We start from the raw sequence: 22,832 nt of genomic DNA, 5'->3' as shown, positions 1-22,832 counted from the left end.
CACACTACCAGTGCCCTGTGGCTCCTGCCATCCTGTAGTACCCAGGAACTGTATTTATTCTTTGCTGACTTTTACGTTTTCTTTTACTGCTGCTGTGTTGCGGAGTTGTCATAATAAACATCATTGACTTTTATCCAAGTTGTCGTGGTCACGCCTTCGGGCAGTTATTATTCATGTTACTTACATGTCCAGGGGTCTGATACAACCTCCCAGGTTCCGGTACATCTCAGCCCCTACAACTGAGGCTGCCTCCCGTCAGCTCAGGCCCTCAGTTGTGACAGTAAGCACTGACCTAATGATTCCAGCCGGAGACCAGGATCAAGCGGCCAGGCCGATGCAAGAACTGGCAGCCCGACTAGAACATCAGGAGGCTGCACAGGGCCACATCATCCGCTGTCTCCAGGATCTCTCTACTCGGCTGGATGGGATTCAGACAACTCTCTGTGGATCAGGCGCGTCTGGTGCGTCAACCACAGTGACTCCAGCTATAACCCCACCCACCTTACCCATTTCTGCTCCACGTCTTCATCTTCCAACGCCAGCAAAATTTGACGGATCTCCAAGATTCTGCAGGGGATTTCTCAACCAGTGTGAGATTCAGTTTGAGCTACAACCTGGCAATTTTCCCAGTGACCGTACAAAAATTGCCTACATTATTTCTCTTCTCAGTGGCTCAGCCCTTGATTGGGCATCACCGTTATGGGAGAGGTCCGACACCCTGCTATCTTCCTACACTGCCTTCGTGTCAACATTCAGGCGCATCTTCGACGAGCCAGGCCGGGTAACCTCAGCTTCATCCGAGATTCTCCGTTTACGCCAGGGGTCACGTACTGTAGGACAATATCTGATACACTACAGACAAGAATTTTTGTGGTCACAAACTTTGCGCTACTAGCAGCCCGTAACCCAAATGGTAATGAAGTGTCACCAACACTTGACAATACAATGGAACAAAGAATTTTTACCATACAGGTCAAGGCGCTTGAATATACGATAAACCACGATCTATGTGGATTTCATTGGTCCAGAATAGGCTTAAAACAATAGAAAAAACACTATCATAGTGTAGAATGTAAAATCAATGTACATATGATCTCAATAAATTTAAACTCGTACCACAACTTGTGGTCTACTTAATAGTAGACATAGATCGCATTTTTGTCAGGGGGCGGATCTGCAAAATGATGATCCCCAATCTTTCGTCCCTCCTTCCTTATATATGGCAATCTTTCCCGGATTGGCGTATTCACGATATAAAATTGGAAAGAAACTCCAAATAGTGTAACACCATTTAATAAAACATAGAATAAAACACTGCGGAAGATAGTGGACTCTCACCAGATGTTAATGGTTAACAAGCATGTAATGATCTAGGCGTCCCCAGGAACCCGCATGCAAGCAGATGAGTACTCCACGTATCCTCCCGTCTCCACCACCAACGCGTTTCGATAATACTGGATTATCTTTTTCAAGGTATGGGAGACATTGATATAGAGGAGGTATTTATACCCCTCTTAATGGGATTAAAACATAATTAATAAGTAATACCTAATACCAGACACAGATCAACTAGCATCTAACGTTTCCTATCCCTAACACTAAACTCCAGTCCAGTGGTAGTCCATATCCTTCAGATATCTTCTATTTTGCTCTTCCATACTTCCGTTTTCCCGGAAGAAGCAGTGTCCGCATTGGCCGTATTCTTCACTTCCGGCGGAAGGAGGTCAGCGTCCTGTTCTCAACAGGTTTCCGTTCTATAATTCCCCACTTCCGGCGGAACGAGAGCGTCTTTCGTTTCCTGTCCTTGAAGGATAACACGAGTCTCCTTGGCAACAGCAGTTTCCGGTTTTGAAGCGGAAGTGTCTTGCGTCTCAACAGCGGCTTTTGCGTGTCATATTGTCCGTATATTCCGGGTGTCAAGGGTGTTATTTGATATAGGCAAAAAAACAAAGTAAAGCAATAAGTAAAACACAAATTGATACAGAAATAAATGGAGAATGTTATGATCCATATTAATGCTTCAAACATCTACCATTTTTACAGAAACCATTTCATTTCGAAATCTTTATTTAGACCGGTTGGTTCTAGAGTTTTACATGTATGTATCATCTGCATTTCACTTCTTGCCAGTTTTCTCTGTATATTGCCTCCCCTCACATCTGGAAGAATTTTTCTTAAACCATAAAAATTCTTTATGTGTTTTGGATCACAATTATGTGTTTTTTTGAAGTGTAGGGATAAAGCATGTGTGTCCAGGCCTTTTTTAATATTGCGTAAGTGCTCGGCGATTCTAGTTTTCAGGGCCCGACCAGTTCTACCGATGTAGAACTTATCACAACTACATTCAATGCAATAAACAATATTAACCGAGTGACAGGTAATAAAATCCCTTATAGGGCATTCTTTTCCATTTATCGATACCTCCACTTTCTTATCGCCAAAGGAGTTGGGAATATTTCTACATGGCAAACAAGATCCACAACGGAAGAAGCCTTTTGTAAGTATTTGTCCTGGTGTCGGCTTATCCAGGAAACTATGCACTAATTTGGATTGGAGATTCTGGGCTCTCCTGTATATACAGACAGGCTCATCTGGGAGTTCCATTCCAATAACTGGATCCCTTTTCAATAATGGCCAATGTTTTTTTAGAATATTCTTCACTTTATTGTGTTGAGTTGAATAGTTTGTTACAAAGGCCCACTTAAACTTATCATTTCCTCCTCTAACGGTTTTATCTTTTTTCGTCATGAGGTCTGACCTTTCCATTTTAGTGACCTTATCGAGAGACTCCCTTACCTCCCTTTCATCGTATCCACATTTTAAAAAACAATCTTCCATGGCCAATGATTGAGTCTCAAATACTTTGGGATCTGTACAGTTTCTCCTAAGCCTTTTGAATTGGCTAATAGGAATGGTTTTAAGCCAATTGTCATGATGACAACTAAGTCTATCAATGTATGATCGAGAATCTGTTGGCTTCACATAGGTTTTAGTCATAACTGTACTATTCTCGATATATATAGTGAGGTCTAGGAAATTTACTTCACTGTCACTAATGTCAAATGTTAATTTGACGTTATACTCATTTTCATTTAGGTAAGTGCAGAATGCTTCTAATAATTCCCTTCTCCCTTTCCAGACAAACAAAATGTCGTCAATGAATCTATGCCAGGTCACCAGGTTCGCCCCATAGGGACAGTCAGTCCAAATGAACTGATCCTCCCATGCGCCCATAAAAATGTTCGCATAACTAGGGGCGAACCTGGTGCCCATGGCGGTACCGCATCTTTGGATGTAATACTCCTCTTGAAAGATGAAGTAATTATTCTGTAGAATAAAGTTTATCCCCTCCACAACGAAATCCTGATATCCACTAGACAGCTCAGATCCTAATATGGCCTGTCTTACTGCTTTAATGCCCTGTTGATGGTTTATAATAGTATACAGGGAATTGACGTCTGCCGTCACTAATAGATAATCATCTTCCCACTGGAAATCTCGTAATAAATTCAAAACGTCACATGTATCCCTCAAATGTGACCGATTGTGTAATACAAATGGTTGGAGACTGTGATCAATCATTTGGGATAGATTAGCCGTTAAGGAATCTATCCCGGAGACTATGGGTCGTCCCGGGGGGCATATGGGATTCTTATGTATCTTAGGTAGTATATATATTGTGGGGGTCACTGGATATTCCACAAACAGAAATTTGCTTTCTTCCTCTGTTATAACCCCTTTTTTATTGTATTTTTCAATGAATTCTTTAAGTTGTGATTGGATCTTTTTAGTTGGATCTCCCCGCATTTTTCTATAAGTGACCTTGTCATTCAATTGGCAATGGATTTCAGCTTCATAATCCCTTCTGTTTAGAAGGACTATCCCCCCCCCCTTATCTGCGGGTTTAATCATAAGTTCTTTGTCAGAAGTGAGGGTTTTTATGGCCTTTCGTTCTTTCATGGTTAGATTATACCTAATTTTCTGTATATTTAATTTTTCAAGGTCCTCTTTTACCAAATGAGCGAAGGATTCAACAAAACATCCCTTCAAATAGGACGGGTAAAAAGTTGACCTAGGTTTAAATGAAGAAGCTTCATCTCTTTCATGTATAACAGAGTCGCCTTCTTTCAACTGAAAAAAAAATTTTAAAGTCAATTTTCTAGTAAATTTCTCGATGTCTATAAAGACATCGAATTGATCTACCTTAGTGGAGGGGGCATACTTCAGTCCTTTCTCTAATAGAGTTCTTTCTTCTGCTAGGAGGACATGAGTACTTAAGTTGAAGATTTTCACTCCTCCTTTTAATCCTTCCTGTTGGATTTCTTTCCCCAATTGGTTAATTGTCCTATTTTTCTTATTCCTCTTTTTATTTTTTATTTTCCCTTTGTTTTTGATCCCTCCCCTAGTTCCTCTGTGTTTTTTCATCTTTGATCTATAAACCTCCTTCCCCTCTCTAAAAAAGGGGTCTGGTAGTCGACTTCCCTCAGAGGTGCATACCTATTTCGTGTGGGTACAGGGCTGTATTTGTTAAATTGCCCTTCTTCTTCCCAATGGTCTCTAGATTGTGAGAATCTCTTTTTAGGGATCCTCCAATTGGGAGTAGATCCCACTTGATGGTCATTCATAGAATAACCTTGGTCACGTTTCCCTAAGGGCCACCTGTTTCTATAATCATAGTGTTTAGTTCTTACCGGCTGGCCTCCCCTGTTATCAGGATGTTTATTAAGATCTCTATTTGATCCCCTAAATCTTTCCCTATCTTGGATGTAATTCTCTCTCGGCTGTGTCTCTACATTAGAGTGTGCTAATGGTTCTAATTCATTTTTGTCCCTACGGAATTTATTAGTTTTTCTTAAAATGAGTTGTTTTTCTGATTTTTCTATCCTTTCTTCTATTACTTTTTCTCTCTCTTTATAATCAGATGAGTTCATAAATGGGATGGTCATCTCCTTAAGTTTTTTAATCTCATCGTCCAGGACTAATAAGTCCTTCTTTCTCTCATTTATAATTAATTCCATTAGTTGATAGGAGCAAGAGGAGTATTACATCCAAAGATGCGGTACCGCCATGGGCACCAGGTTCGCCCCTAGTTATGCGAACATTTTTATGGGCGCATGGGAGGATCAGTTCATTTGGACTGACTGTCCCTATGGGGCGAACCTGGTGACCTGGCATAGATTCATTGACGACATTTTGTTTGTCTGGAAAGGGAGAAGGGAATTATTAGAAGCATTCTGCACTTACCTAAATGAAAATGAGTATAACGTCAAATTAACATTTGACATTAGTGACAGTGAAGTAAATTTCCTAGACCTCACTATATATATCGAGAATAGTACAGTTATGACTAAAACCTATGTGAAGCCAACAGATTCTCGATCATACATTGATAGACTTAGTTGTCATCATGACAATTGGCTTAAAACCATTCCTATTAGCCAATTCAAAAGGCTTAGGAGAAACTGTACAGATCCCAAAGTATTTGAGACTCAATCATTGGCCATGGAAGATTGTTTTTTAAAATGTGGATACGATGAAAGGGAGGTAAGGGAGTCTCTCGATAAGGTCACTAAAATGGAAAGGTCAGACCTCATGACGAAAAAAGATAAAACCGTTAGAGGAGGAAATGATAAGTTTAAGTGGGCCTTTGTAACAAACTATTCAACTCAACACAATAAAGTGAAGAATATTCTAAAAAAACATTGGCCATTATTGAAAAGGGATCCAGTTATTGGAATGGAACTCCCAGATGAGCCTGTCTGTATATACAGGAGAGCCCAGAATCTCCAATCCAAATTAGTGCATAGTTTCCTGGATAAGCCGACACCAGGACAAATACTTACAAAAGGCTTCTTCCGTTGTGGATCTTGTTTGCCATGTAGAAATATTCCCAACTCCTTTGGCAATAAGAAAGTGGAGGTATCGATAAATGGAAAAGAATGCCCTATAAGGGATTTTATTACCTGTCACTCGGTTAATATTGTTTATTGCATTGAATGTAGTTGTGATAAATTCTACATCGGTAGAACTGGTCGGGCCCTGAAAACTAGAATCGCCGAGCACTTACGCAATATTAAAAAAGGCCTGGACACACATGCTTTATCCCTACACTTCAAAAAAACACATAATTGTGATCCAAAACACATAAAGAATTTTTATGGTTTAAGAAAAATTCTTCCAGATGTGAGGGGAGGCAATATACAGAGAAAACTGGCAAGAAGTGAAATGCAGATGATACATACATGTAAAACTCTAGAACCAACCGGTCTAAATAAAGATTTCGAAATGAAATGGTTTCTGTAAAAATGGTAGATGTTTGAAGCATTAATATGGATCATAACATTCTCCATTTATTTCTGTATCAATTTGTGTTTTACTTATTGCTTTACTTTGTTTTTTTGCCTATATCAAATAACACCCTTGACACCCGGAATATACGGACAATATGACACGCAAAAGCCGCTGTTGAGACGCAAGACACTTCCGCTTCAAAACCGGAAACTGCTGTTGCCAAGGAGACTCGTGTTATCCTTCAAGGACAGGAAACGAAAGACGCTCTCGTTCCGCCGGAAGTGGGGAATTATAGAACGGAAACCTGTTGAGAACAGGACGCTGACCTCCTTCCGCCGGAAGTGAAGAATACGGCCAATGCGGACACTGCTTCTCCCGGGAAAATGGAAGTATGGAAGAGCAAAATAGAAGATATCTGAAGGATATGGACTACCACTGGACAGGAGTTTAGTGTTAGGGATAGGAAACGTTAGATGCTAGTTGATCTGTGTCTGGTATTAGGTATTACTTATTAATTATGTTTTAATCCCATTAAGAGGGGTATAAATACCTCCTCTATATCAATGTCTCCCATACCTTGAAAAAGATAATCCAGTATTATCGAAACGCGTTGGTGGTGGAGACGGGAGGATACGTGGAGTACTCATCTGCTTGCATGCGGGTTCCTGGGGACGCCTAGATCATTACATGCTTGTTAACCATTAACATCTGGTGAGAGTCCACTATCTTCCGCAGTGTTTTATTCTATGTTTTATTAAATGGTGTTACACTATTTGGAGTTTCTTTCCAATTTTATATCGTGAATACGCCAATCCGGGAAAGATTGCCATATATAAGGAAGGAGGGACGAAAGATTGGGGATCATCATTTTGCAGATCCGCCCCCTGACAAAAATGCGATCTATGTCTACTATTAAGTAGACCACAAGTTGTGGTACGAGTTTAAATTTATTGAGATCATATGTACATTGATTTTACATTCTACACTATGATAGTGTTTTTTCTATTGTTTTAAGCCTATTCTGGACCAATGAAATCCACATAGATCGTGGTTTATCGTATATTCAAGCGCCTTGACCTGTATGGTAAAAATTCTTTGTTCCATTGTATTGTCAAGTGTTGGTGACACTTCATTACCATTTGGGTTATGGGCTGCTAGTAGCGCAAAGTTTGTGACCACAAAAATTCTTGTCTGTAGTATACCAGTTCACCAAGTGGCCACGAATATTGCTGCTAGACATGTTTCGTTATAGAGACGAGCGAATGAGGAAGCTAGATGCTGTGTTTTCTCCATCCGATATTAATGTATCTGATGAGGACTTTGGCAGCATTATGAATAAAATAGAGTCCATGCTCCTAAAAGAAAATAGAGTTTGGTGGGAGGTGGCAACCTTGGAAAAATATCTTACAGCTAAAATTATTCCAAAAGGGCTGCAAATTTCAAAAAAAGCTAGTTTTACCACATCTACAGAACAGTTTAAGAATAAATGGGAGTCAATAATCTCTAATTGCTCCTATCAACTAATGGAATTAATTAAAAATGAGAGAAAGAAGGACTTATTAGTCCTGGACGATGAGATTAAAAAACTTAAGGAGATGACCATCCCATTTATGAACTCATCTGATTATAAAGAGAGAGAAAAAGTAATAGAAGAAAGGATAGAAAAATCAGAAAAACAACTCATTTTAAGAAAAACTAATAAATTCCGTAGGGACAAAAATGAATTAGAACCATTAGCACACTCTAATGTAGAGACACAGCCGAGAGAGAATTACATCCAAGATAGGGAAAGATTTAGGGGATCAAATAGAGATCTTAATAAACATCCTGATAACAGGGGAGGCCAGCCGGTAAGAACTAAACACTATGATTATAGAAACAGGTGGCCCTTAGGGAAACGTGACCAAGGTTATTCTATGAATGACCATCAAGTGGGATCTACTCCCAATTGGAGGATCCCTAAAAAGAGATTCTCACAATCTAGAGACCATTGGGAAGAAGAAGGGCAATTTAACAAATACAGCCCTGTACCCACACGAAATAGGTATGCACCTCTGAGGGAAGTCGACTACCAGACCCCTTTTTTAGAGAGGGGAAGGAGGTTTATAGATCAAAGATGAAAAAACACAGAGGAACTAGGGGAGGGATCAAAAACAAAGGGAAAATAAAAAATAAAAAGAGGAATAAGAAAAATAGGACAATTAACCAATTGGGGAAAGAAATCCAACAGGAAGGATTAAAAGGAGGAGTGAAAATCTTCAACTTAAGTACTCATGTCCTCCTAGCAGAAGAAAGAACTCTATTAGAGAAAGGACTGAAGTATGCCCCCTCCACTAAGGTAGATCAATTCGATGTCTTTATAGACATCGAGAAATTTACTAGAAAATTGACTTTAAAAAAATTTTTTCAGTTGAAAGAAGGCGACTCTGTTATACATGAAAGAGATGAAGCTTCTTCATTTAAACCTAGGTCAACTTTTTACCCGTCCTATTTGAAGGGATGTTTTGTTGAATCCTTCGCTCATTTGGTAAAAGAGGACCTTGAAAAATTAAATATACAGAAAATTAGGTATAATCTAACCATGAAAGAACGAAAGGCCATAAAAACCCTCACTTCTGACAAAGAACTTATGATTAAACCCGCAGATAAGGGGGGGGGGATAGTCCTTCTAAACAGAAGGGATTATGAAGCTGAAATCCATCGCCAATTGAATGACAAGGTCACTTATAGAAAAATGCGGGGAGATCCAACTAAAAAGATCCAATCACAACTTAAAGAATTCATTGAAAAATACAATAAAAAAGGGGTTATAACAGAGGAAGAAAGCAAATTTCTGTTTGTGGAATATCCAGTGACCCCCACAATATATATACTACCTAAGATACATAAGAATCCCATATGCCCCCCGGGACGACCCATAGTCTCCGGGATAGATTCCTTAACGGCTAATCTATCCCAAATGATTGATCACAGTCTCCAACCATTTGTATTACACAATCGGTCACATTTGAGGGATACATGTGACGTTTTGAATTTATTACGAGATTTCCAGTGGGAAGATGATTATCTATTAGTGACGGCAGACGTCAATTCCCTGTATACTATTATAAACCATCAACAGGGCATTAAAGCAGTAAGACAGGCCATATTAGGATCTGAGCTGTCTAGTGGATATCAGGATTTCGTTGTGGAGGGGATAAACTTTATTCTACAGAATAACTACTTCATCTTTCAAGAGGAGTATTACATCCAAAGATGCGGTACCGCCATGGGCACCAGGTTCGCCCCTAGTTATGCGAACATTTTTATGGGCGCATGGGAGGATCAGTTCATTTGGACTGACTGTCCCTATGGGGCGAACCTGGTGACCTGGCATAGATTCATTGACGACATTTTGTTTGTCTGGAAAGGGAGAAGGGAATTATTAGAAGCATTCTGCACTTACCTAAATGAAAATGAGTATAACGTCAAATTAACATTTGACATTAGTGACAGTGAAGTAAATTTCCTAGACCTCACTATATATATCGAGAATAGTACAGTTATGACTAAAACCTATGTGAAGCCAACAGATTCTCGATCATACATTGATAGACTTAGTTGTCATCATGACAATTGGCTTAAAACCATTCCTATTAGCCAATTCAAAAGGCTTAGGAGAAACTGTACAGATCCCAAAGTATTTGAGACTCAATCATTGGCCATGGAAGATTGTTTTTTAAAATGTGGATACGATGAAAGGGAGGTAAGGGAGTCTCTCGATAAGGTCACTAAAATGGAAAGGTCAGACCTCATGACGAAAAAAGATAAAACCGTTAGAGGAGGAAATGATAAGTTTAAGTGGGCCTTTGTAACAAACTATTCAACTCAACACAATAAAGTGAAGAATATTCTAAAAAAACATTGGCCATTATTGAAAAGGGATCCAGTTATTGGAATGGAACTCCCAGATGAGCCTGTCTGTATATACAGGAGAGCCCAGAATCTCCAATCCAAATTAGTGCATAGTTTCCTGGATAAGCCGACACCAGGACAAATACTTACAAAAGGCTTCTTCCGTTGTGGATCTTGTTTGCCATGTAGAAATATTCCCAACTCCTTTGGCAATAAGAAAGTGGAGGTATCGATAAATGGAAAAGAATGCCCTATAAGGGATTTTATTACCTGTCACTCGGTTAATATTGTTTATTGCATTGAATGTAGTTGTGATAAGTTCTACATCGGTAGAACTGGTCGGGCCCTGAAAACTAGAATCGCCGAGCACTTACGCAATATTAAAAAAGGCCTGGACACACATGCTTTATCCCTACACTTCAAAAAAACACATAATTGTGATCCAAAACACATAAAGAATTTTTATGGTTTAAGAAAAATTCTTCCAGATGTGAGGGGAGGCAATATACAGAGAAAACTGGCAAGAAGTGAAATGCAGATGATACATACATGTAAAACTCTAGAACCAACCGGTCTAAATAAAGATTTCGAAATGAAATGGTTTCTGTAAAAATGGTAGATGTTTGAAGCATTAATATGGATCATAACATTCTCCATTTATTTCTGTATCAATTTGTGTTTTACTTATTGCTTTACTTTGTTTTTTTGCCTATATCAAATAACACCCTTGACACCCGGAATATACGGACAATATGACACGCAAAAGCCGCTGTTGAGACGCAAGACACTTCCGCTTCAAAACCGGAAACTGCTGTTGCCAAGGAGACTCGTGTTATCCTTCAAGGACAGGAAACGAAAGACGCTCTCGTTCCGCCGGAAGTGGGGAATTATAGAACGGAAACCTGTTGAGAACAGGACGCTGACCTCCTTCCGCCGGAAGTGAAGAATACGGCCAATGCGGACACTGCTTCTCCCGGGAAAACGGAAGTATGGAAGAGCAAAATAGAAGATATCTGAAGGATATGGACTACCACTGGACTGGAGTTTAGTGTTAGGGATAGGAAACGTTAGATGCTAGTTGATCTGTGTCTGGTATTAGGTATTACTTATTAATTATGTTTTAATCCCATTAAGAGGGGTATAAATACCTCCTCTATATCAATGTCTCCCATACCTTGAAAAAGATAATCCAGTATTATCGAAACGCGTTGGTGGTGGAGACGGGAGGATACGTGGAGTACTCATCTGCTTGCATGCGGGTTCCTGGGGACGCCTAGATCATTACATGCTTGTTAACCATTAACATCTGGTGAGAGTCCACTATCTTCCGCAGTGTTTTATTCTATGTTTTATTAAATGGTGTTACACTATTTGGAGTTTCTTTCCAATTTTATATCGTGAATACGCCAATCCGGGAAAGATTGCCATATATAAGGAAGGAGGGACGAAAGATTGGGGATCATCATTTTGCAGATCCGCCCCCTGACAAAAATGCGATCTATGTCTACTATTAAGTAGACCACAAGTTGTGGTACGAGTTTAAATTTATTGAGATCATATGTACATTGATTTTACATTCTACACTATGATAGTGTTTTTTCTATTGTTTTAAGCCTATTCTGGACCAATGAAATCCACATAGATCGTGGTTTATCGTATATTCAAGCGCCTTGACCTGTATGGTAAAAATTCTTTGTTCCAATATCTGATACAGTTCCAGATCCTGGCATCCGAACTGGCATGGAACGACGAGGCCCTGTATGCTGCATTCTGGCATGGCTTATCTGAGCGTATTAAAGATGAGTTAGCTACCAGAGACTTACCTTCTAAGTTAGATAAGCTAATCTCACTCTGCACGAAAGTTGATTTACGTTTCAGAGAGAGAGCAACTGAGCGTGGAAGATCATCTGCTCCAAAATCTTCTGCTCCTCCTCCTCGTCAACTGTCACCATCTAAAGATGAGCCCATGCAACTTGGCCGTTCCCGTTTAACTCCTGCTGAGCGCCGAAGACGTCTCTCTGAGTTTCTCTGTCTCTATTGTGCAGCTCCGTCTCACACCATTAATGCCTGTCCCAAACGTCCGGGAAACTCCAAATCCTAGCTCGCCAAGGAGAGGGCCGGCTAGGAGTAATGATCTCCTCTCCATCTCCTCAAGATTGCAATCTCCCAGTCTCGCTTCAAGTTGCTCAACGTTATCGGAACGTCATTGCCCTCCTTGATTCCGGAGCAGCTGGGAACTTTATTACCAAAGCCTATGTTAAACGGTGGTCCCTACCCACCGAGAGACTTCCTTCGTCCATTTCTTTAACTGCCGTGGATGGCAGCAAAATTTTTGATGCAGTTATTTCTTTAAGGACTCTACCAGTTCGTCTGAGAGTGGGAGTTCTTCATTCCGAACTTATTTCTTTTTTAGTGATTCCAAGAGCCACACATCCTGTGGTCCTGGGCCTTCCATGGCTCCGTCTTCACAATCCTACAATTGATTGGACGACTACGCAAATCCTGGCATGGGGTTCCTCCTGTGCTGAGACATGTTTGTTTAAAGTATTGCCTGTCTGTTCTTCCTCCCCCAGGTCGTCTGATGTTCCACCTCCTCCATTTCAAGATTTCACGGATGTGTTCAGTAAAGCTTCTGCTGATATCCTTCCTCCTCATAGAGAATGGGACTGTCCGATTGATCTCGTTCCAGGGAAGGTTCCACCTCGAGGCCGAACTTATCCGTTGTCTCTGCCTGAGACGCATTCTATGGAGGAATATATTAAAGAGAACCTAGCAAAGGGGTTCATTCGACCTTCTTCTTCTCCAGCCGGCGCAGGCTTCTTTTTTGTAAAAAAGAAAGATGGTGGTCTGCGGCCGTGCATCGACTACAGAGGTTTGAACGACATTACCATCAAGAACCGTTATCCTTTACCCCTGATTACTGAGCTCTTTGACAGAGTTAGCGGAGCTACCATCTTTACAAAGCTGGACTTGCGAGGTGCATACAATCTCATCCGGATCCGTGAGGGTGACGAGTGGAAGACCGCCTTTAACACCCGTGACGGACATTATGAGTACCTCGTCATGCCCTTCGGATTGAGCAATGCTCCAGCTGTCTTCCAGCATTTTGTCAATGAGATCTTCAGAGACATTCTATACCGTCATGTCGTGGTCTATCTAGACGATATCCTCATTTTTGCCAACGATTTAGAGGAACATCGTTTTTGGGTTAAAGAGGTTCTGTCCCGTCTCCGTGTCAATCATCTCTATTGCAAATTAGAAAAATGCGTCTTTGAAGTCAAGTCCATTCCGTTTCTAGGGTACATTGTGTCCGGTTCCGGACTAGAGATGGATCCTGAGAAACTACAAGCAATCCAAAATTGGCCGGTACCCTTAACCCTCAAAGGGGTCCAGAGGTTCTTAGGGTTCGCCAACTATTACCGAAAGTTTATACGAGACTTTTCCACCATTGTGGCGCCTATTACTGCTTTCACTAAGAAGGGTGCTAACCCGTCCAAGTGGTCTGAAGAAGCCATGCAAGCATTTCATCTTTTAAAACAAAGGTTCATCTCTGCGCCTGTTCTGAAACAGCCTGACATCGACTCTCCTTTCATCTTAGAGGTGGATGCCTCCTCCGTTGGAGTAGGAGCGGTGTTATCTCAGAGGGCTAAAGATGGCCATTTACACCCTTGCAGTTTCTTCTCCCGGAAGTTCTCCCCAGCTGAGCGCAACTATGCCATTGGCGACCAGGAGTTGCTAGCCATCAAGCTCGCTCTAGAAGAGTGGAGGTATCTGTTGGAGGGAGCTTCTCATTCAATCACCATACTTACAGACCACAAGAACCTTTTATACCTGAAGGGCGCACAATGTCTCAACCCTCGTCAGGCCAGATGGGCACTTTTCTTTTCCAGGTTCGACTTTAAACTCCAGTTCTGTCCGGGCTCTCAGAATCGCAAGGCCGATGCCCTTTCCCGCTCATGGGAGCAAGAAAATGAGTCAGAGTCTTCAGACAAGCATCCTATTATAAATCCGTTGGCATTCTCCACGGTAGGGATGGACTCTACGCCCCCATCAGGGAAAAGTTTTGTGAAGCCGATGCTAAGGAAGAAGCTCATGCATTGGGCCCATGCTTCCCGTTTTGCCGGACATACAGGTATCCAAAAAACCCTGGAGTTTATCTCTAGGTCCTATTGGTGGCCAACTCTGAAAAAGGACGTCTTGGAGTTTATTGCATCTTGCCCAAAGTGTGCCCAACATAAAGTATCCCACCAGTCGCCTGCGGGGCAACTGGTTCCACTATCCGTTCCCCGTCGACCATGGACCCACTTGTCGATGGATTTCATTACAGACTTACCCATGTGCAACAAGTTCAATACCATCTGGGTGGTAGTTGACCGGTTCACCAAGATGGCACACTTCATTCCTCTCACCGGTCTTCCGTCAGCTTCCAAGTTGGCTCAAGTATTCATACAAGAGATCTTCCGACTCCACGGTCTTCCTGAAGAAATTATCTCAGATCGAGGAGTTCAATTCACAGCCAAATTCTGGCGAAGTTTATGTCAAGTCCTCCAAGTCAAGCTAAAGTTTTCCACGGCTTACCATCCTCAGACCAATGGTCAAACCGAGAGGGTGAATCAGGACTTGGAGGCCTTCCTCCGCATCTATGTGTCCTCCTCTCAAGATGTCTGGGTTCAATTACTTCCCTGGGCCGAGTTCTGTCATAACAACCAGTATCATTCTTCATCTGCTTCAACACCATTCTTCACTAACTTTGGATTCCACCCTAAAGTCCCTGAGTTCCAACCGCTTCCAGCAACTTCTGTTCCCGCAGTGGATATCACCTTGCATCAGTTTGCCAATATCTGGAAGAGCGTACGATCAGCTCTGCTCAAGGCATCGTTCAGGTACAAGAAGTTTGCGGATAAGAAGCGTCGAGCAGTTCCTGCTCTCAAGGTGGGTGATCGGGTATGGTTATCCACGAAGAATTTGAGGTTAAGAGTTCCCAGTATGAAGTTTGCACCTCGCTATATCGGTCCTTTCAAGATTGAACAAGTCATCAATCCTGTTGCTTACAGACTCCAGTTGCCTCCCTTCTTAAAAATACCCAGGACATTCCATGTTTCCCTGTTGAAACCGCTGATCTTGAATCGGTTTCATTCCTCACTTCCTCCAACTCCGAAAGTCCAAACTCAACGAGGCGTTGAGTATGAAGTGGCCAAGATCCTGGACTCACGTCACCGTTACGGTCAACTACAATATCTTATTGACTGGAAGGGTTATGGTCCTGAGGAACGTTCATGGACCAATGCTTCTGATGTCCATGCTCCTGCCTTGGTCCGGAGATTCCATTCCAAGTTTCCTCAAAAGCCAAAGAAGTGTCCTGGGGCCACTCCTAAAGGGGGGGGTGCTGTCACGATCCGGGTATCTGGACGCCATTTCTTACCCATCAGATGCCTCCTAAGGCTGGCTCAGCGCTCCAGGACCGGATCCCATCTGTTATCCTGATGTGTACATTCCTGTATCCTCTCCTGTCACTCTGGGACGCTGTCACAGTAAACGCCATATTACACCTGGCATGGCGTCTCCCGCGGCCTCCGCCGCCGTCCCTGAACTTCTGCATGCAGAGTGTCTGAGTGGCGATTACGTCAGCCGCGGCCTCCGCTGTGTCCGCGTGGTTGGATGTGCATCTGTCAGCCTGGCGCCTCCTGTCTCCGGTGGCCGGCGCCGCCATTACTGTTTTCATTACCACATGGATTACAAACCAAACTTCCCTCCAAGTGTCTGCATGGGCGCAGCCATCTTGGATTCTGTCAGCTGATCATTTCCACCAATCTGTTCTCAGTATTGATAATCTGCATAATTGCCTAGCCAATCCCTTCCTTGCTGCAGGTATAAATACACTGTGCCTGAGCAAGGAAGGCGTCAGTGCTTTGGTTGTCAAACCTAGTTCCTGTTTGTCTCTCTCCTGTGATTGTCTTCCAGGTTCCAGCTCCTGTCTCAAGACTTCCACCATAGAGACCCGCACCAGCATTCCACCTGCGGTGTAGCCTGACTCTCCAATCCATTGTGGATTCATCTGTTTCCAGCTACAACATTACCTGCTTCCAGCTCAGCTTCCAGCAGAGTACAGCTTCCCTTAAAGGGCCGGTGTCCTTTCTACACTTTACCACTCTCCACCGGTATTATTATTTCTCCGCTCTCAAGTTCTACATTTCAGTTCATATTTCATCGCTCCCAAGTTCATTTATTATTTAACTGGTTCCAGCCAGTATCCACTCCGTGCTAACAACAGTCTGGTTCCAGCCAGTATCCACAGCAGCTGTTTTATCTTCAGCAACCCAGCTTTTCCTGGAACACCAGCTGGCACAATCCTGGGTTATCTCCATTGCTACAGTCGAGCCTGGTAAGGACTTTCCATCTAGAAGATCATAAGAACTATCTCACACTACCAGTGCCCTGTGGCTCCTGCCATCCTGTAGTACCCAGGAACTGTATTTATTCTTTGCTGACTTTTACGTTTTCTTTTACTGCTGCTGTGTTGCGGAGTTGTCATAATAAACATCATTGACTTTTATCCAAGTTGTCGTGGTCACGCCTTCGGGCAGTTATTATTCATGTTACTTACATGTCCAGGGGTCTGATACAACCTCCCAGGTTCCGGTACATCTCAGCCCCTACAACTGAGGCTGCCTCCCGTCAGCTCAGGCCCTCAGTTGTGACAATTACCACTTTCCATGTGAGATATTTTAAGTCCACAGTGGTGAGTGGTTCAAACCAATGTGATTTTAGGAATCCCAAAACTACATTGAGATCCCAAGGTGCCACTGGAGGCACAAAAGGAGGCTGTATATGCAGTACTCCCTTGACAAACGTCTGAACTTCAGGAACAGAAGCCAGTTCTTTTTGGAAGAATATTGACAGGGCCGAAATTTGAACCTTAATGGACCCCAATTTGAGGCCCATAGACAGTCCTGTTTGCAGGAAATGCAGGAAACGACCCAGTTGAAATTCCTCTGTAGGGGCCTTCCTGGCCTCGCACCACGCAACATATTTACGCCAAATACGGTGAAAATGTTGTACGGTTACATCCTTCCTGGCTTTGATCAGAGTAGGGATGACTTCATCCGGAATGCCTTTTTCCTTCAGGATCCGGCGTTCAACCGCCATGCCGTCAAACGCAGCCGCGGTAAGTCTTGGAACAGACATGGTCCCTGCTGGAGCAGGTCCTTTCTTAGAGGTAGAGGCCACGGGTCTTCCGTGAGCATCTCTTGAATTTCCGGGTACCAAGTCCTTCTTGGCCAATCCGGAGCCACGAGTATAGTCTTTACTCCTCTCCTTCTTATGATTCTCAGTACTTTTGGTATGAGAGGAAGAGGAGGGAACACATACACTGACTGGTACACCCACGGTGTTACCAGAGCGTCCACAGCTATTGCCTGAGGGTCCCTTGACCTGGCGCAATATCTGTCCAGTTTTTTGTTGAGGCGGGACGCCATCATGTCCACCTTTGGTTTTTCCCAACGGTTCACAATCATGTGGAAGACTTCTGGGTGAAGTCCCCACTCCCCCGGGTGAAGATCGTGTCTGCTGAGGAAGTCTGCTTCCCAGTTGTCCACTCCCGGAATGAACACTGCTGACAGTGCTATCACATGATTCTCCGCCCAGCGAAGAATCCTTGCCACTTCCATCATTGCCCTCCTGCTTCTTGTGCCGCCCTGTCTGTTTACGTGGGCGACTGCCGTGATGTTGTCCGACTGGATCAACACCGGCTGACCCTGAAGCAGAGGTCTTGCCTGACTTAGGGCATTGTAAATGGCCCTTAGTTCCAGGATATTTATGTGAAGTGACGTTTCCATGCTTGACCACAAGCCCTGGAAATTTTTTCCCTGTGTGACTGCACCCCAGCCTCTCAGGCTGGCATCCGTGGTCACCAGGACCCAATCCTGAATGCCGAATCTGCGGCCCTCTAGGAGATGAGCACTCTGTAACCACCACAGGAGACACCCTTGTCCTTGGAGACAGGGTTATCCGCTGATGCATTTGAAGATGCGATCCGGACCATTTGTCCAGCAGATCCCACTGGAAAGTTCTTGCGTGGAATCTGCCGAATGGAATCGCTTCGTAAGAAGCCACCATCTTTCCCAGGACCCTTGTGCATTGATGTACTGACACTTGGCCTGGTCTTAGGAGGTTCCTGACTAGGTCGGATAACTCCTTGGCCTTCTCCTCCGGGAGAAACACCTTTTTCTGTACTGTGTCCAGAATCATCCCTAGGAACAGCAGACGTGTCGTCGGAATCAGCTGCGATTTTGGAATATTTAGAATCCATCCGTGCTGTCGTAGTACTACTTGAGATAGTGCTACTCCGACCTCTAACTGTTCTCTGGACCTTGCCCTTATCAGGAGATCGTCCAAGTAAGGGATAATTAAGACGCCTTTTCTTCGAAGAAGAATCATCATTTCGGCCATTACCTTGGTAAAGACCCGGGGTGCCGTGGACAATCCAAACGGCAGCGTCTGAAACTGATAGTGACAGTTCTGTACCACAAACCTGAGGTACCCTTGGTGAGAAGGGCAAATTGGGACATGGAGGTAGGCATTCTTGATGTCCAGAGACACCATATAGTCCCCTTCTTCCAGGTTCGCTATCACTGCTCTGAGTGAGTCCATCTTGAACTTGAACCTTTTTATGTAAGTGTTCAAGGATTTCAGATTTAAAATGGGTCTCACCGAGCCGTCCGGCTTCGGTACCACAAACAGCGTGGAATAATACCCCTTTCCCTGTTGTAGGAGGGGTACCTTGATTATCACCTGCTGGGAATACAGCTTGTGAATGGCTTCCAATACCGCCTCCCTGTCGGGGGGAGACGTTGGTAAAGCAGACTTCAGGAACCGGCGAGGGGGAGACGTCTCGAATTCCAATTTGTACCCCTGAGATACTACCTGCAGGATCCAGGGGTCCACTTGCGAGTGAGCCCACTGCGCGCTGAAATTCTTGAGACGGGCCCCCACCGTGCCTGAGTCCGCTTGTAAGGCCCCAGCGTCATGCTGAGGACTTGGCAGAAGCGGGGGAGGGCCTCTGTTCGTGGGAAGAGGCTGTCTGCTGCAGTCTTTTTCCCCTTCCTCTGCCCCGGGGCAGATATGAGTGGCCTTTTGCCCGCTTGCCCTTATGGGGACGAAAGGACTGAGCCTGAAAAGACGGTATCTTTTTCTGCTGCGAGGTGACTTGGGGTAAAATTCCAGCCGTTGCCGTGGCCACCAGGTCCGATAGACCGACCCCAAATAACTCCTCCCCTTTATACGGCAATACTTCCATATGCCGTTTGGAATCCGCATCCCCTGACCACTGTCGCGTCCATAATCCTCTTCTGGCAGAAATGGACATCGCACTTACTCTTGATGCCAGAGTGCAAATATCCCTCTGTGCATCTCGCATATATAGAAATGCATCCTTTAAATGCTCTATAGTCAATAATATATTGTCCCTGTCCAGGGTATCAATATTTTCAGTCAGGGAATCCGACCAAGCCACCCCAGCACTGCACATCTAGGCTGAGGCGATTGTTGGTCGCAGTATAAATAAGAATTTACTTACCGATAATTCTATTTCTCGGAGTCCGTAGTGGATGCTGGGGTTCCTGAAAGGACCATGGGGAATAGCGGCTCCGCAGGAGACAGGGCACAAAAAGTAAAGCTTTCCGATCAGGTGGTGTGCACTGGCTCCTCCCCCTATGACCCTCCTCCAAGCCTCAGTTAGGTACTGTGCCCGGACGAGCGTACACAATAAGGGAGGAATTTTGAATCCCGGGTAAGACTCATACCAGCCACACCAATCACACCGTACAACTTGTGATCAAACCCAGTTAACAGTATGATAACAGAGGAGCCTCTGAAAGATGGCTTCCTAAACAATAACCCGAATTAGTTAACAATAACTATGTACAATTATTGCAGATAATCCGCACTTGGGATGGGCGCCCAGCATCCACTACGGACTCCGAGAAATAGAATTATCGGTAAGTAAATTCTTATTTTCTCTATCGTCCTAGTGGATGCTGGGGTTCCTGAAAGGACCATGGGGATTATACCAAAGCTCCCAAACGGGCGGGAGAGTGCGGATGACTCTGCAGCACCGAATGAGAGAACTTCAGGTCCTCCTTAGCCAGAGTATCAAATTTGTAAAATTTTACAAACGTGTTCTCCCCTGACCACGTAGCTGCTCGGCAAAGTTGTAATGCCGAGACCCCTCGGGCAGCCGCCCAAGATGAGCCCACCTTCCTTGTGGAGTGGGCCTTTACAGATTTAGGCTGTGGCAGGCCTGCCACAGAATGTGCAAGTTGGATTGTGCTACAGATCCAACGAGCAATCGTCTGCTTAGACGCAGGAGCACCCATCTTGTTGGGTGCATACAATATAAACAACGAGTCAGATTTTCTGACTCCAGCTGTCCTTGCAATATATATTTTTAATGCTCTGACAACGTCCAGTAACTTGGAGTCCTCCAAGTCACTTGTAGCCGCAGGCACTACAATAGGCTGGTTCAGATGAAATGCTGACACCACCTTAGGGAGAAAATGCGGACGAGTCCGCAGTTCTGCCCTGTCCGAATGGAAAATCAGATATGGGCTTTTGTAAGATAAAGCTGCCAGTTCTGACACTCTCCTGGCCGAAGCCAGGGCTAGTAACATGGTCACTTTCCATGTGAGATATTTTAAATCCACCTTTTTTAGTGGTTCAAACCAATGAGATTTTAGAAATTCCAAAACCACATTGAGATCCCACGGTGCCACTGGAGGCACCACAGGAGGCTGTATATGCAGCACTCCCTTAACAAAAGTCTGGACTTCAGGAACTGAAGCCAATTCTTTTTGAAAGAAAATCGACAGGGCCGAAATTTGAACCTTAATAGATCCCAATTTGAGACCCATAGACAATCCTGATTGCAGGAAATGTAGGAATCGACCCAGTTGAAATTCCTCCGTCGGAGCACTCCGATCCTCGCACCACGCAACATATCTTCGCCAAATGCGGTGATAGTGTTGCACGGTTACTTCCTTCCTTGCTTTAATCAAAGTAGGAATGACTTCTTCCGGCATGCCTTTTTCCTTTAGGATCCGGCGTTCAACCGCCATGCCGTCAAACGCAGCCGCGGTAAGTCTTGAAACAGACAGGGACCCTGCTGAAGCAAGTCCCTCCTTAGAGGTAGAGGCCACGGATCTTCCGTGATCATCTCTTGAAGTTCCGGGTACCAAGTCCTTCTTGGCCAATCCGGAACCACTAGTATCGTTCTTACGCCTCTTTGCCGTATAATTCTCAATACTTTTGGTATGAGAGGCAGAGGAGGAAACACATACACCGACTGGTACACCCAAGGCGTTACCAGCGCGTCCACAGCTATTGCCTGCGGATCTCTTGACCTGGCGCAATACCTGTCCAGTTTTTTGTTGAGGCGAGACGCCATCATGTCCACCATTGGTCTTTCCCAACGGGTTACCAGCATGTGGAAGACTTCCGGATGAAGTCCCCACTCTCCCGGGTGAAGGTCGTGTCTGCTGAGGAAGTCTGCTTCCCAGTTGTCCACTCCCGGGATGAACACTGCTGACAGTGCTATCACATGATTCTCTGCCCAGCGAAGAATCCTTGCAGCTTCTGCCATTGCACTCCTGCTTCTTGTGCCGCCCTGTCTGTTTACATGGGCGACAGCCGTGATGTTGTCCGACTGGATCAACACCGGTTTTCCTTGAAGCAGAGGTTCTGCCTGGCTTAGAGCATTGTAGATTGCTCTTAGTTCCAGAATGTTTATGTGAAGAGACGTTTCCAGGCTCGTCCACACTCCCTGGAAGTTTCTTCCTTGTGTGACTGCTCCCCAGCCTCTCAGGCTGGCGTCCGTGGTCACCAGGATCCAATCCTGTATGCCGAATCTGCGGCCCTCCAATAGATGAGCACTCTGCAACCACCACAGAAGAGATACCCTTGTCCTTGGAGACAGGGTTATCCGCTGGTGCATCTGAAGATGCGACCCTGACCATTTGTCCAACAGATCCCTCTGGAAAATTCGTGCATGGAATCTGCCGAATGGAATTGCTTCGTAAGAAGCCACCATTTTTCCCAGGACTCTTGTGCATTGATGTACAGACACCTTTCCTGGTTTTAGGAGGTTCCTGACAAGCTCGGATAACTCCTTGGCTTTTTCCTCCGGGAGAAAAACCTTTTTCTGAACCGTGTCCAGAATCATCCCTAGGAACAGCAGACGAGTTGTCGGCATTAACTGGGATTTTGGAATATTCAGAATCCAGCCGTGCTGTTTTAGCACTTCTTGAGACAGTGCTAATCCCCTCTCTAGCTGTTCTCTGGACCTTGCCCTTATTAGGAGATCGTCCAAGTATGGGATAATTAATACGCCTTTTCTTCGAAGAAGAATCATCATCTCGGCCATTACCTTTGTAAAGACCCGAGGTGCCGTGGACAATCCGAACGGCAGCGTCTGAAACTGATAGTGACAGTTTTGTACAACGAACCTGAGGTACCCCTGGTGTTAGGGGTAAATTGGAACGTGGAGGTACGCATCCTTGATGTCCAAGGACACCATAAAGTCCCCTTCTTCCAGGTTCGCTATCACTGCTCTGAGTGACTCCATTTTGAACTTGAACTTCTTTATGTACAGGTTC

The sequence above is a fragment of the Pseudophryne corroboree genome, chromosome 1, assembly GCF_028390025.1.
Source record: "Pseudophryne corroboree isolate aPseCor3 chromosome 1, aPseCor3.hap2, whole genome shotgun sequence".
Classification (NCBI taxonomy): domain Eukaryota; kingdom Metazoa; phylum Chordata; class Amphibia; order Anura; family Myobatrachidae; genus Pseudophryne; species Pseudophryne corroboree.
The sequence above is the reverse complement of the archived record's forward strand: the minus strand, read 5'-3'. Positions refer to the sequence as shown.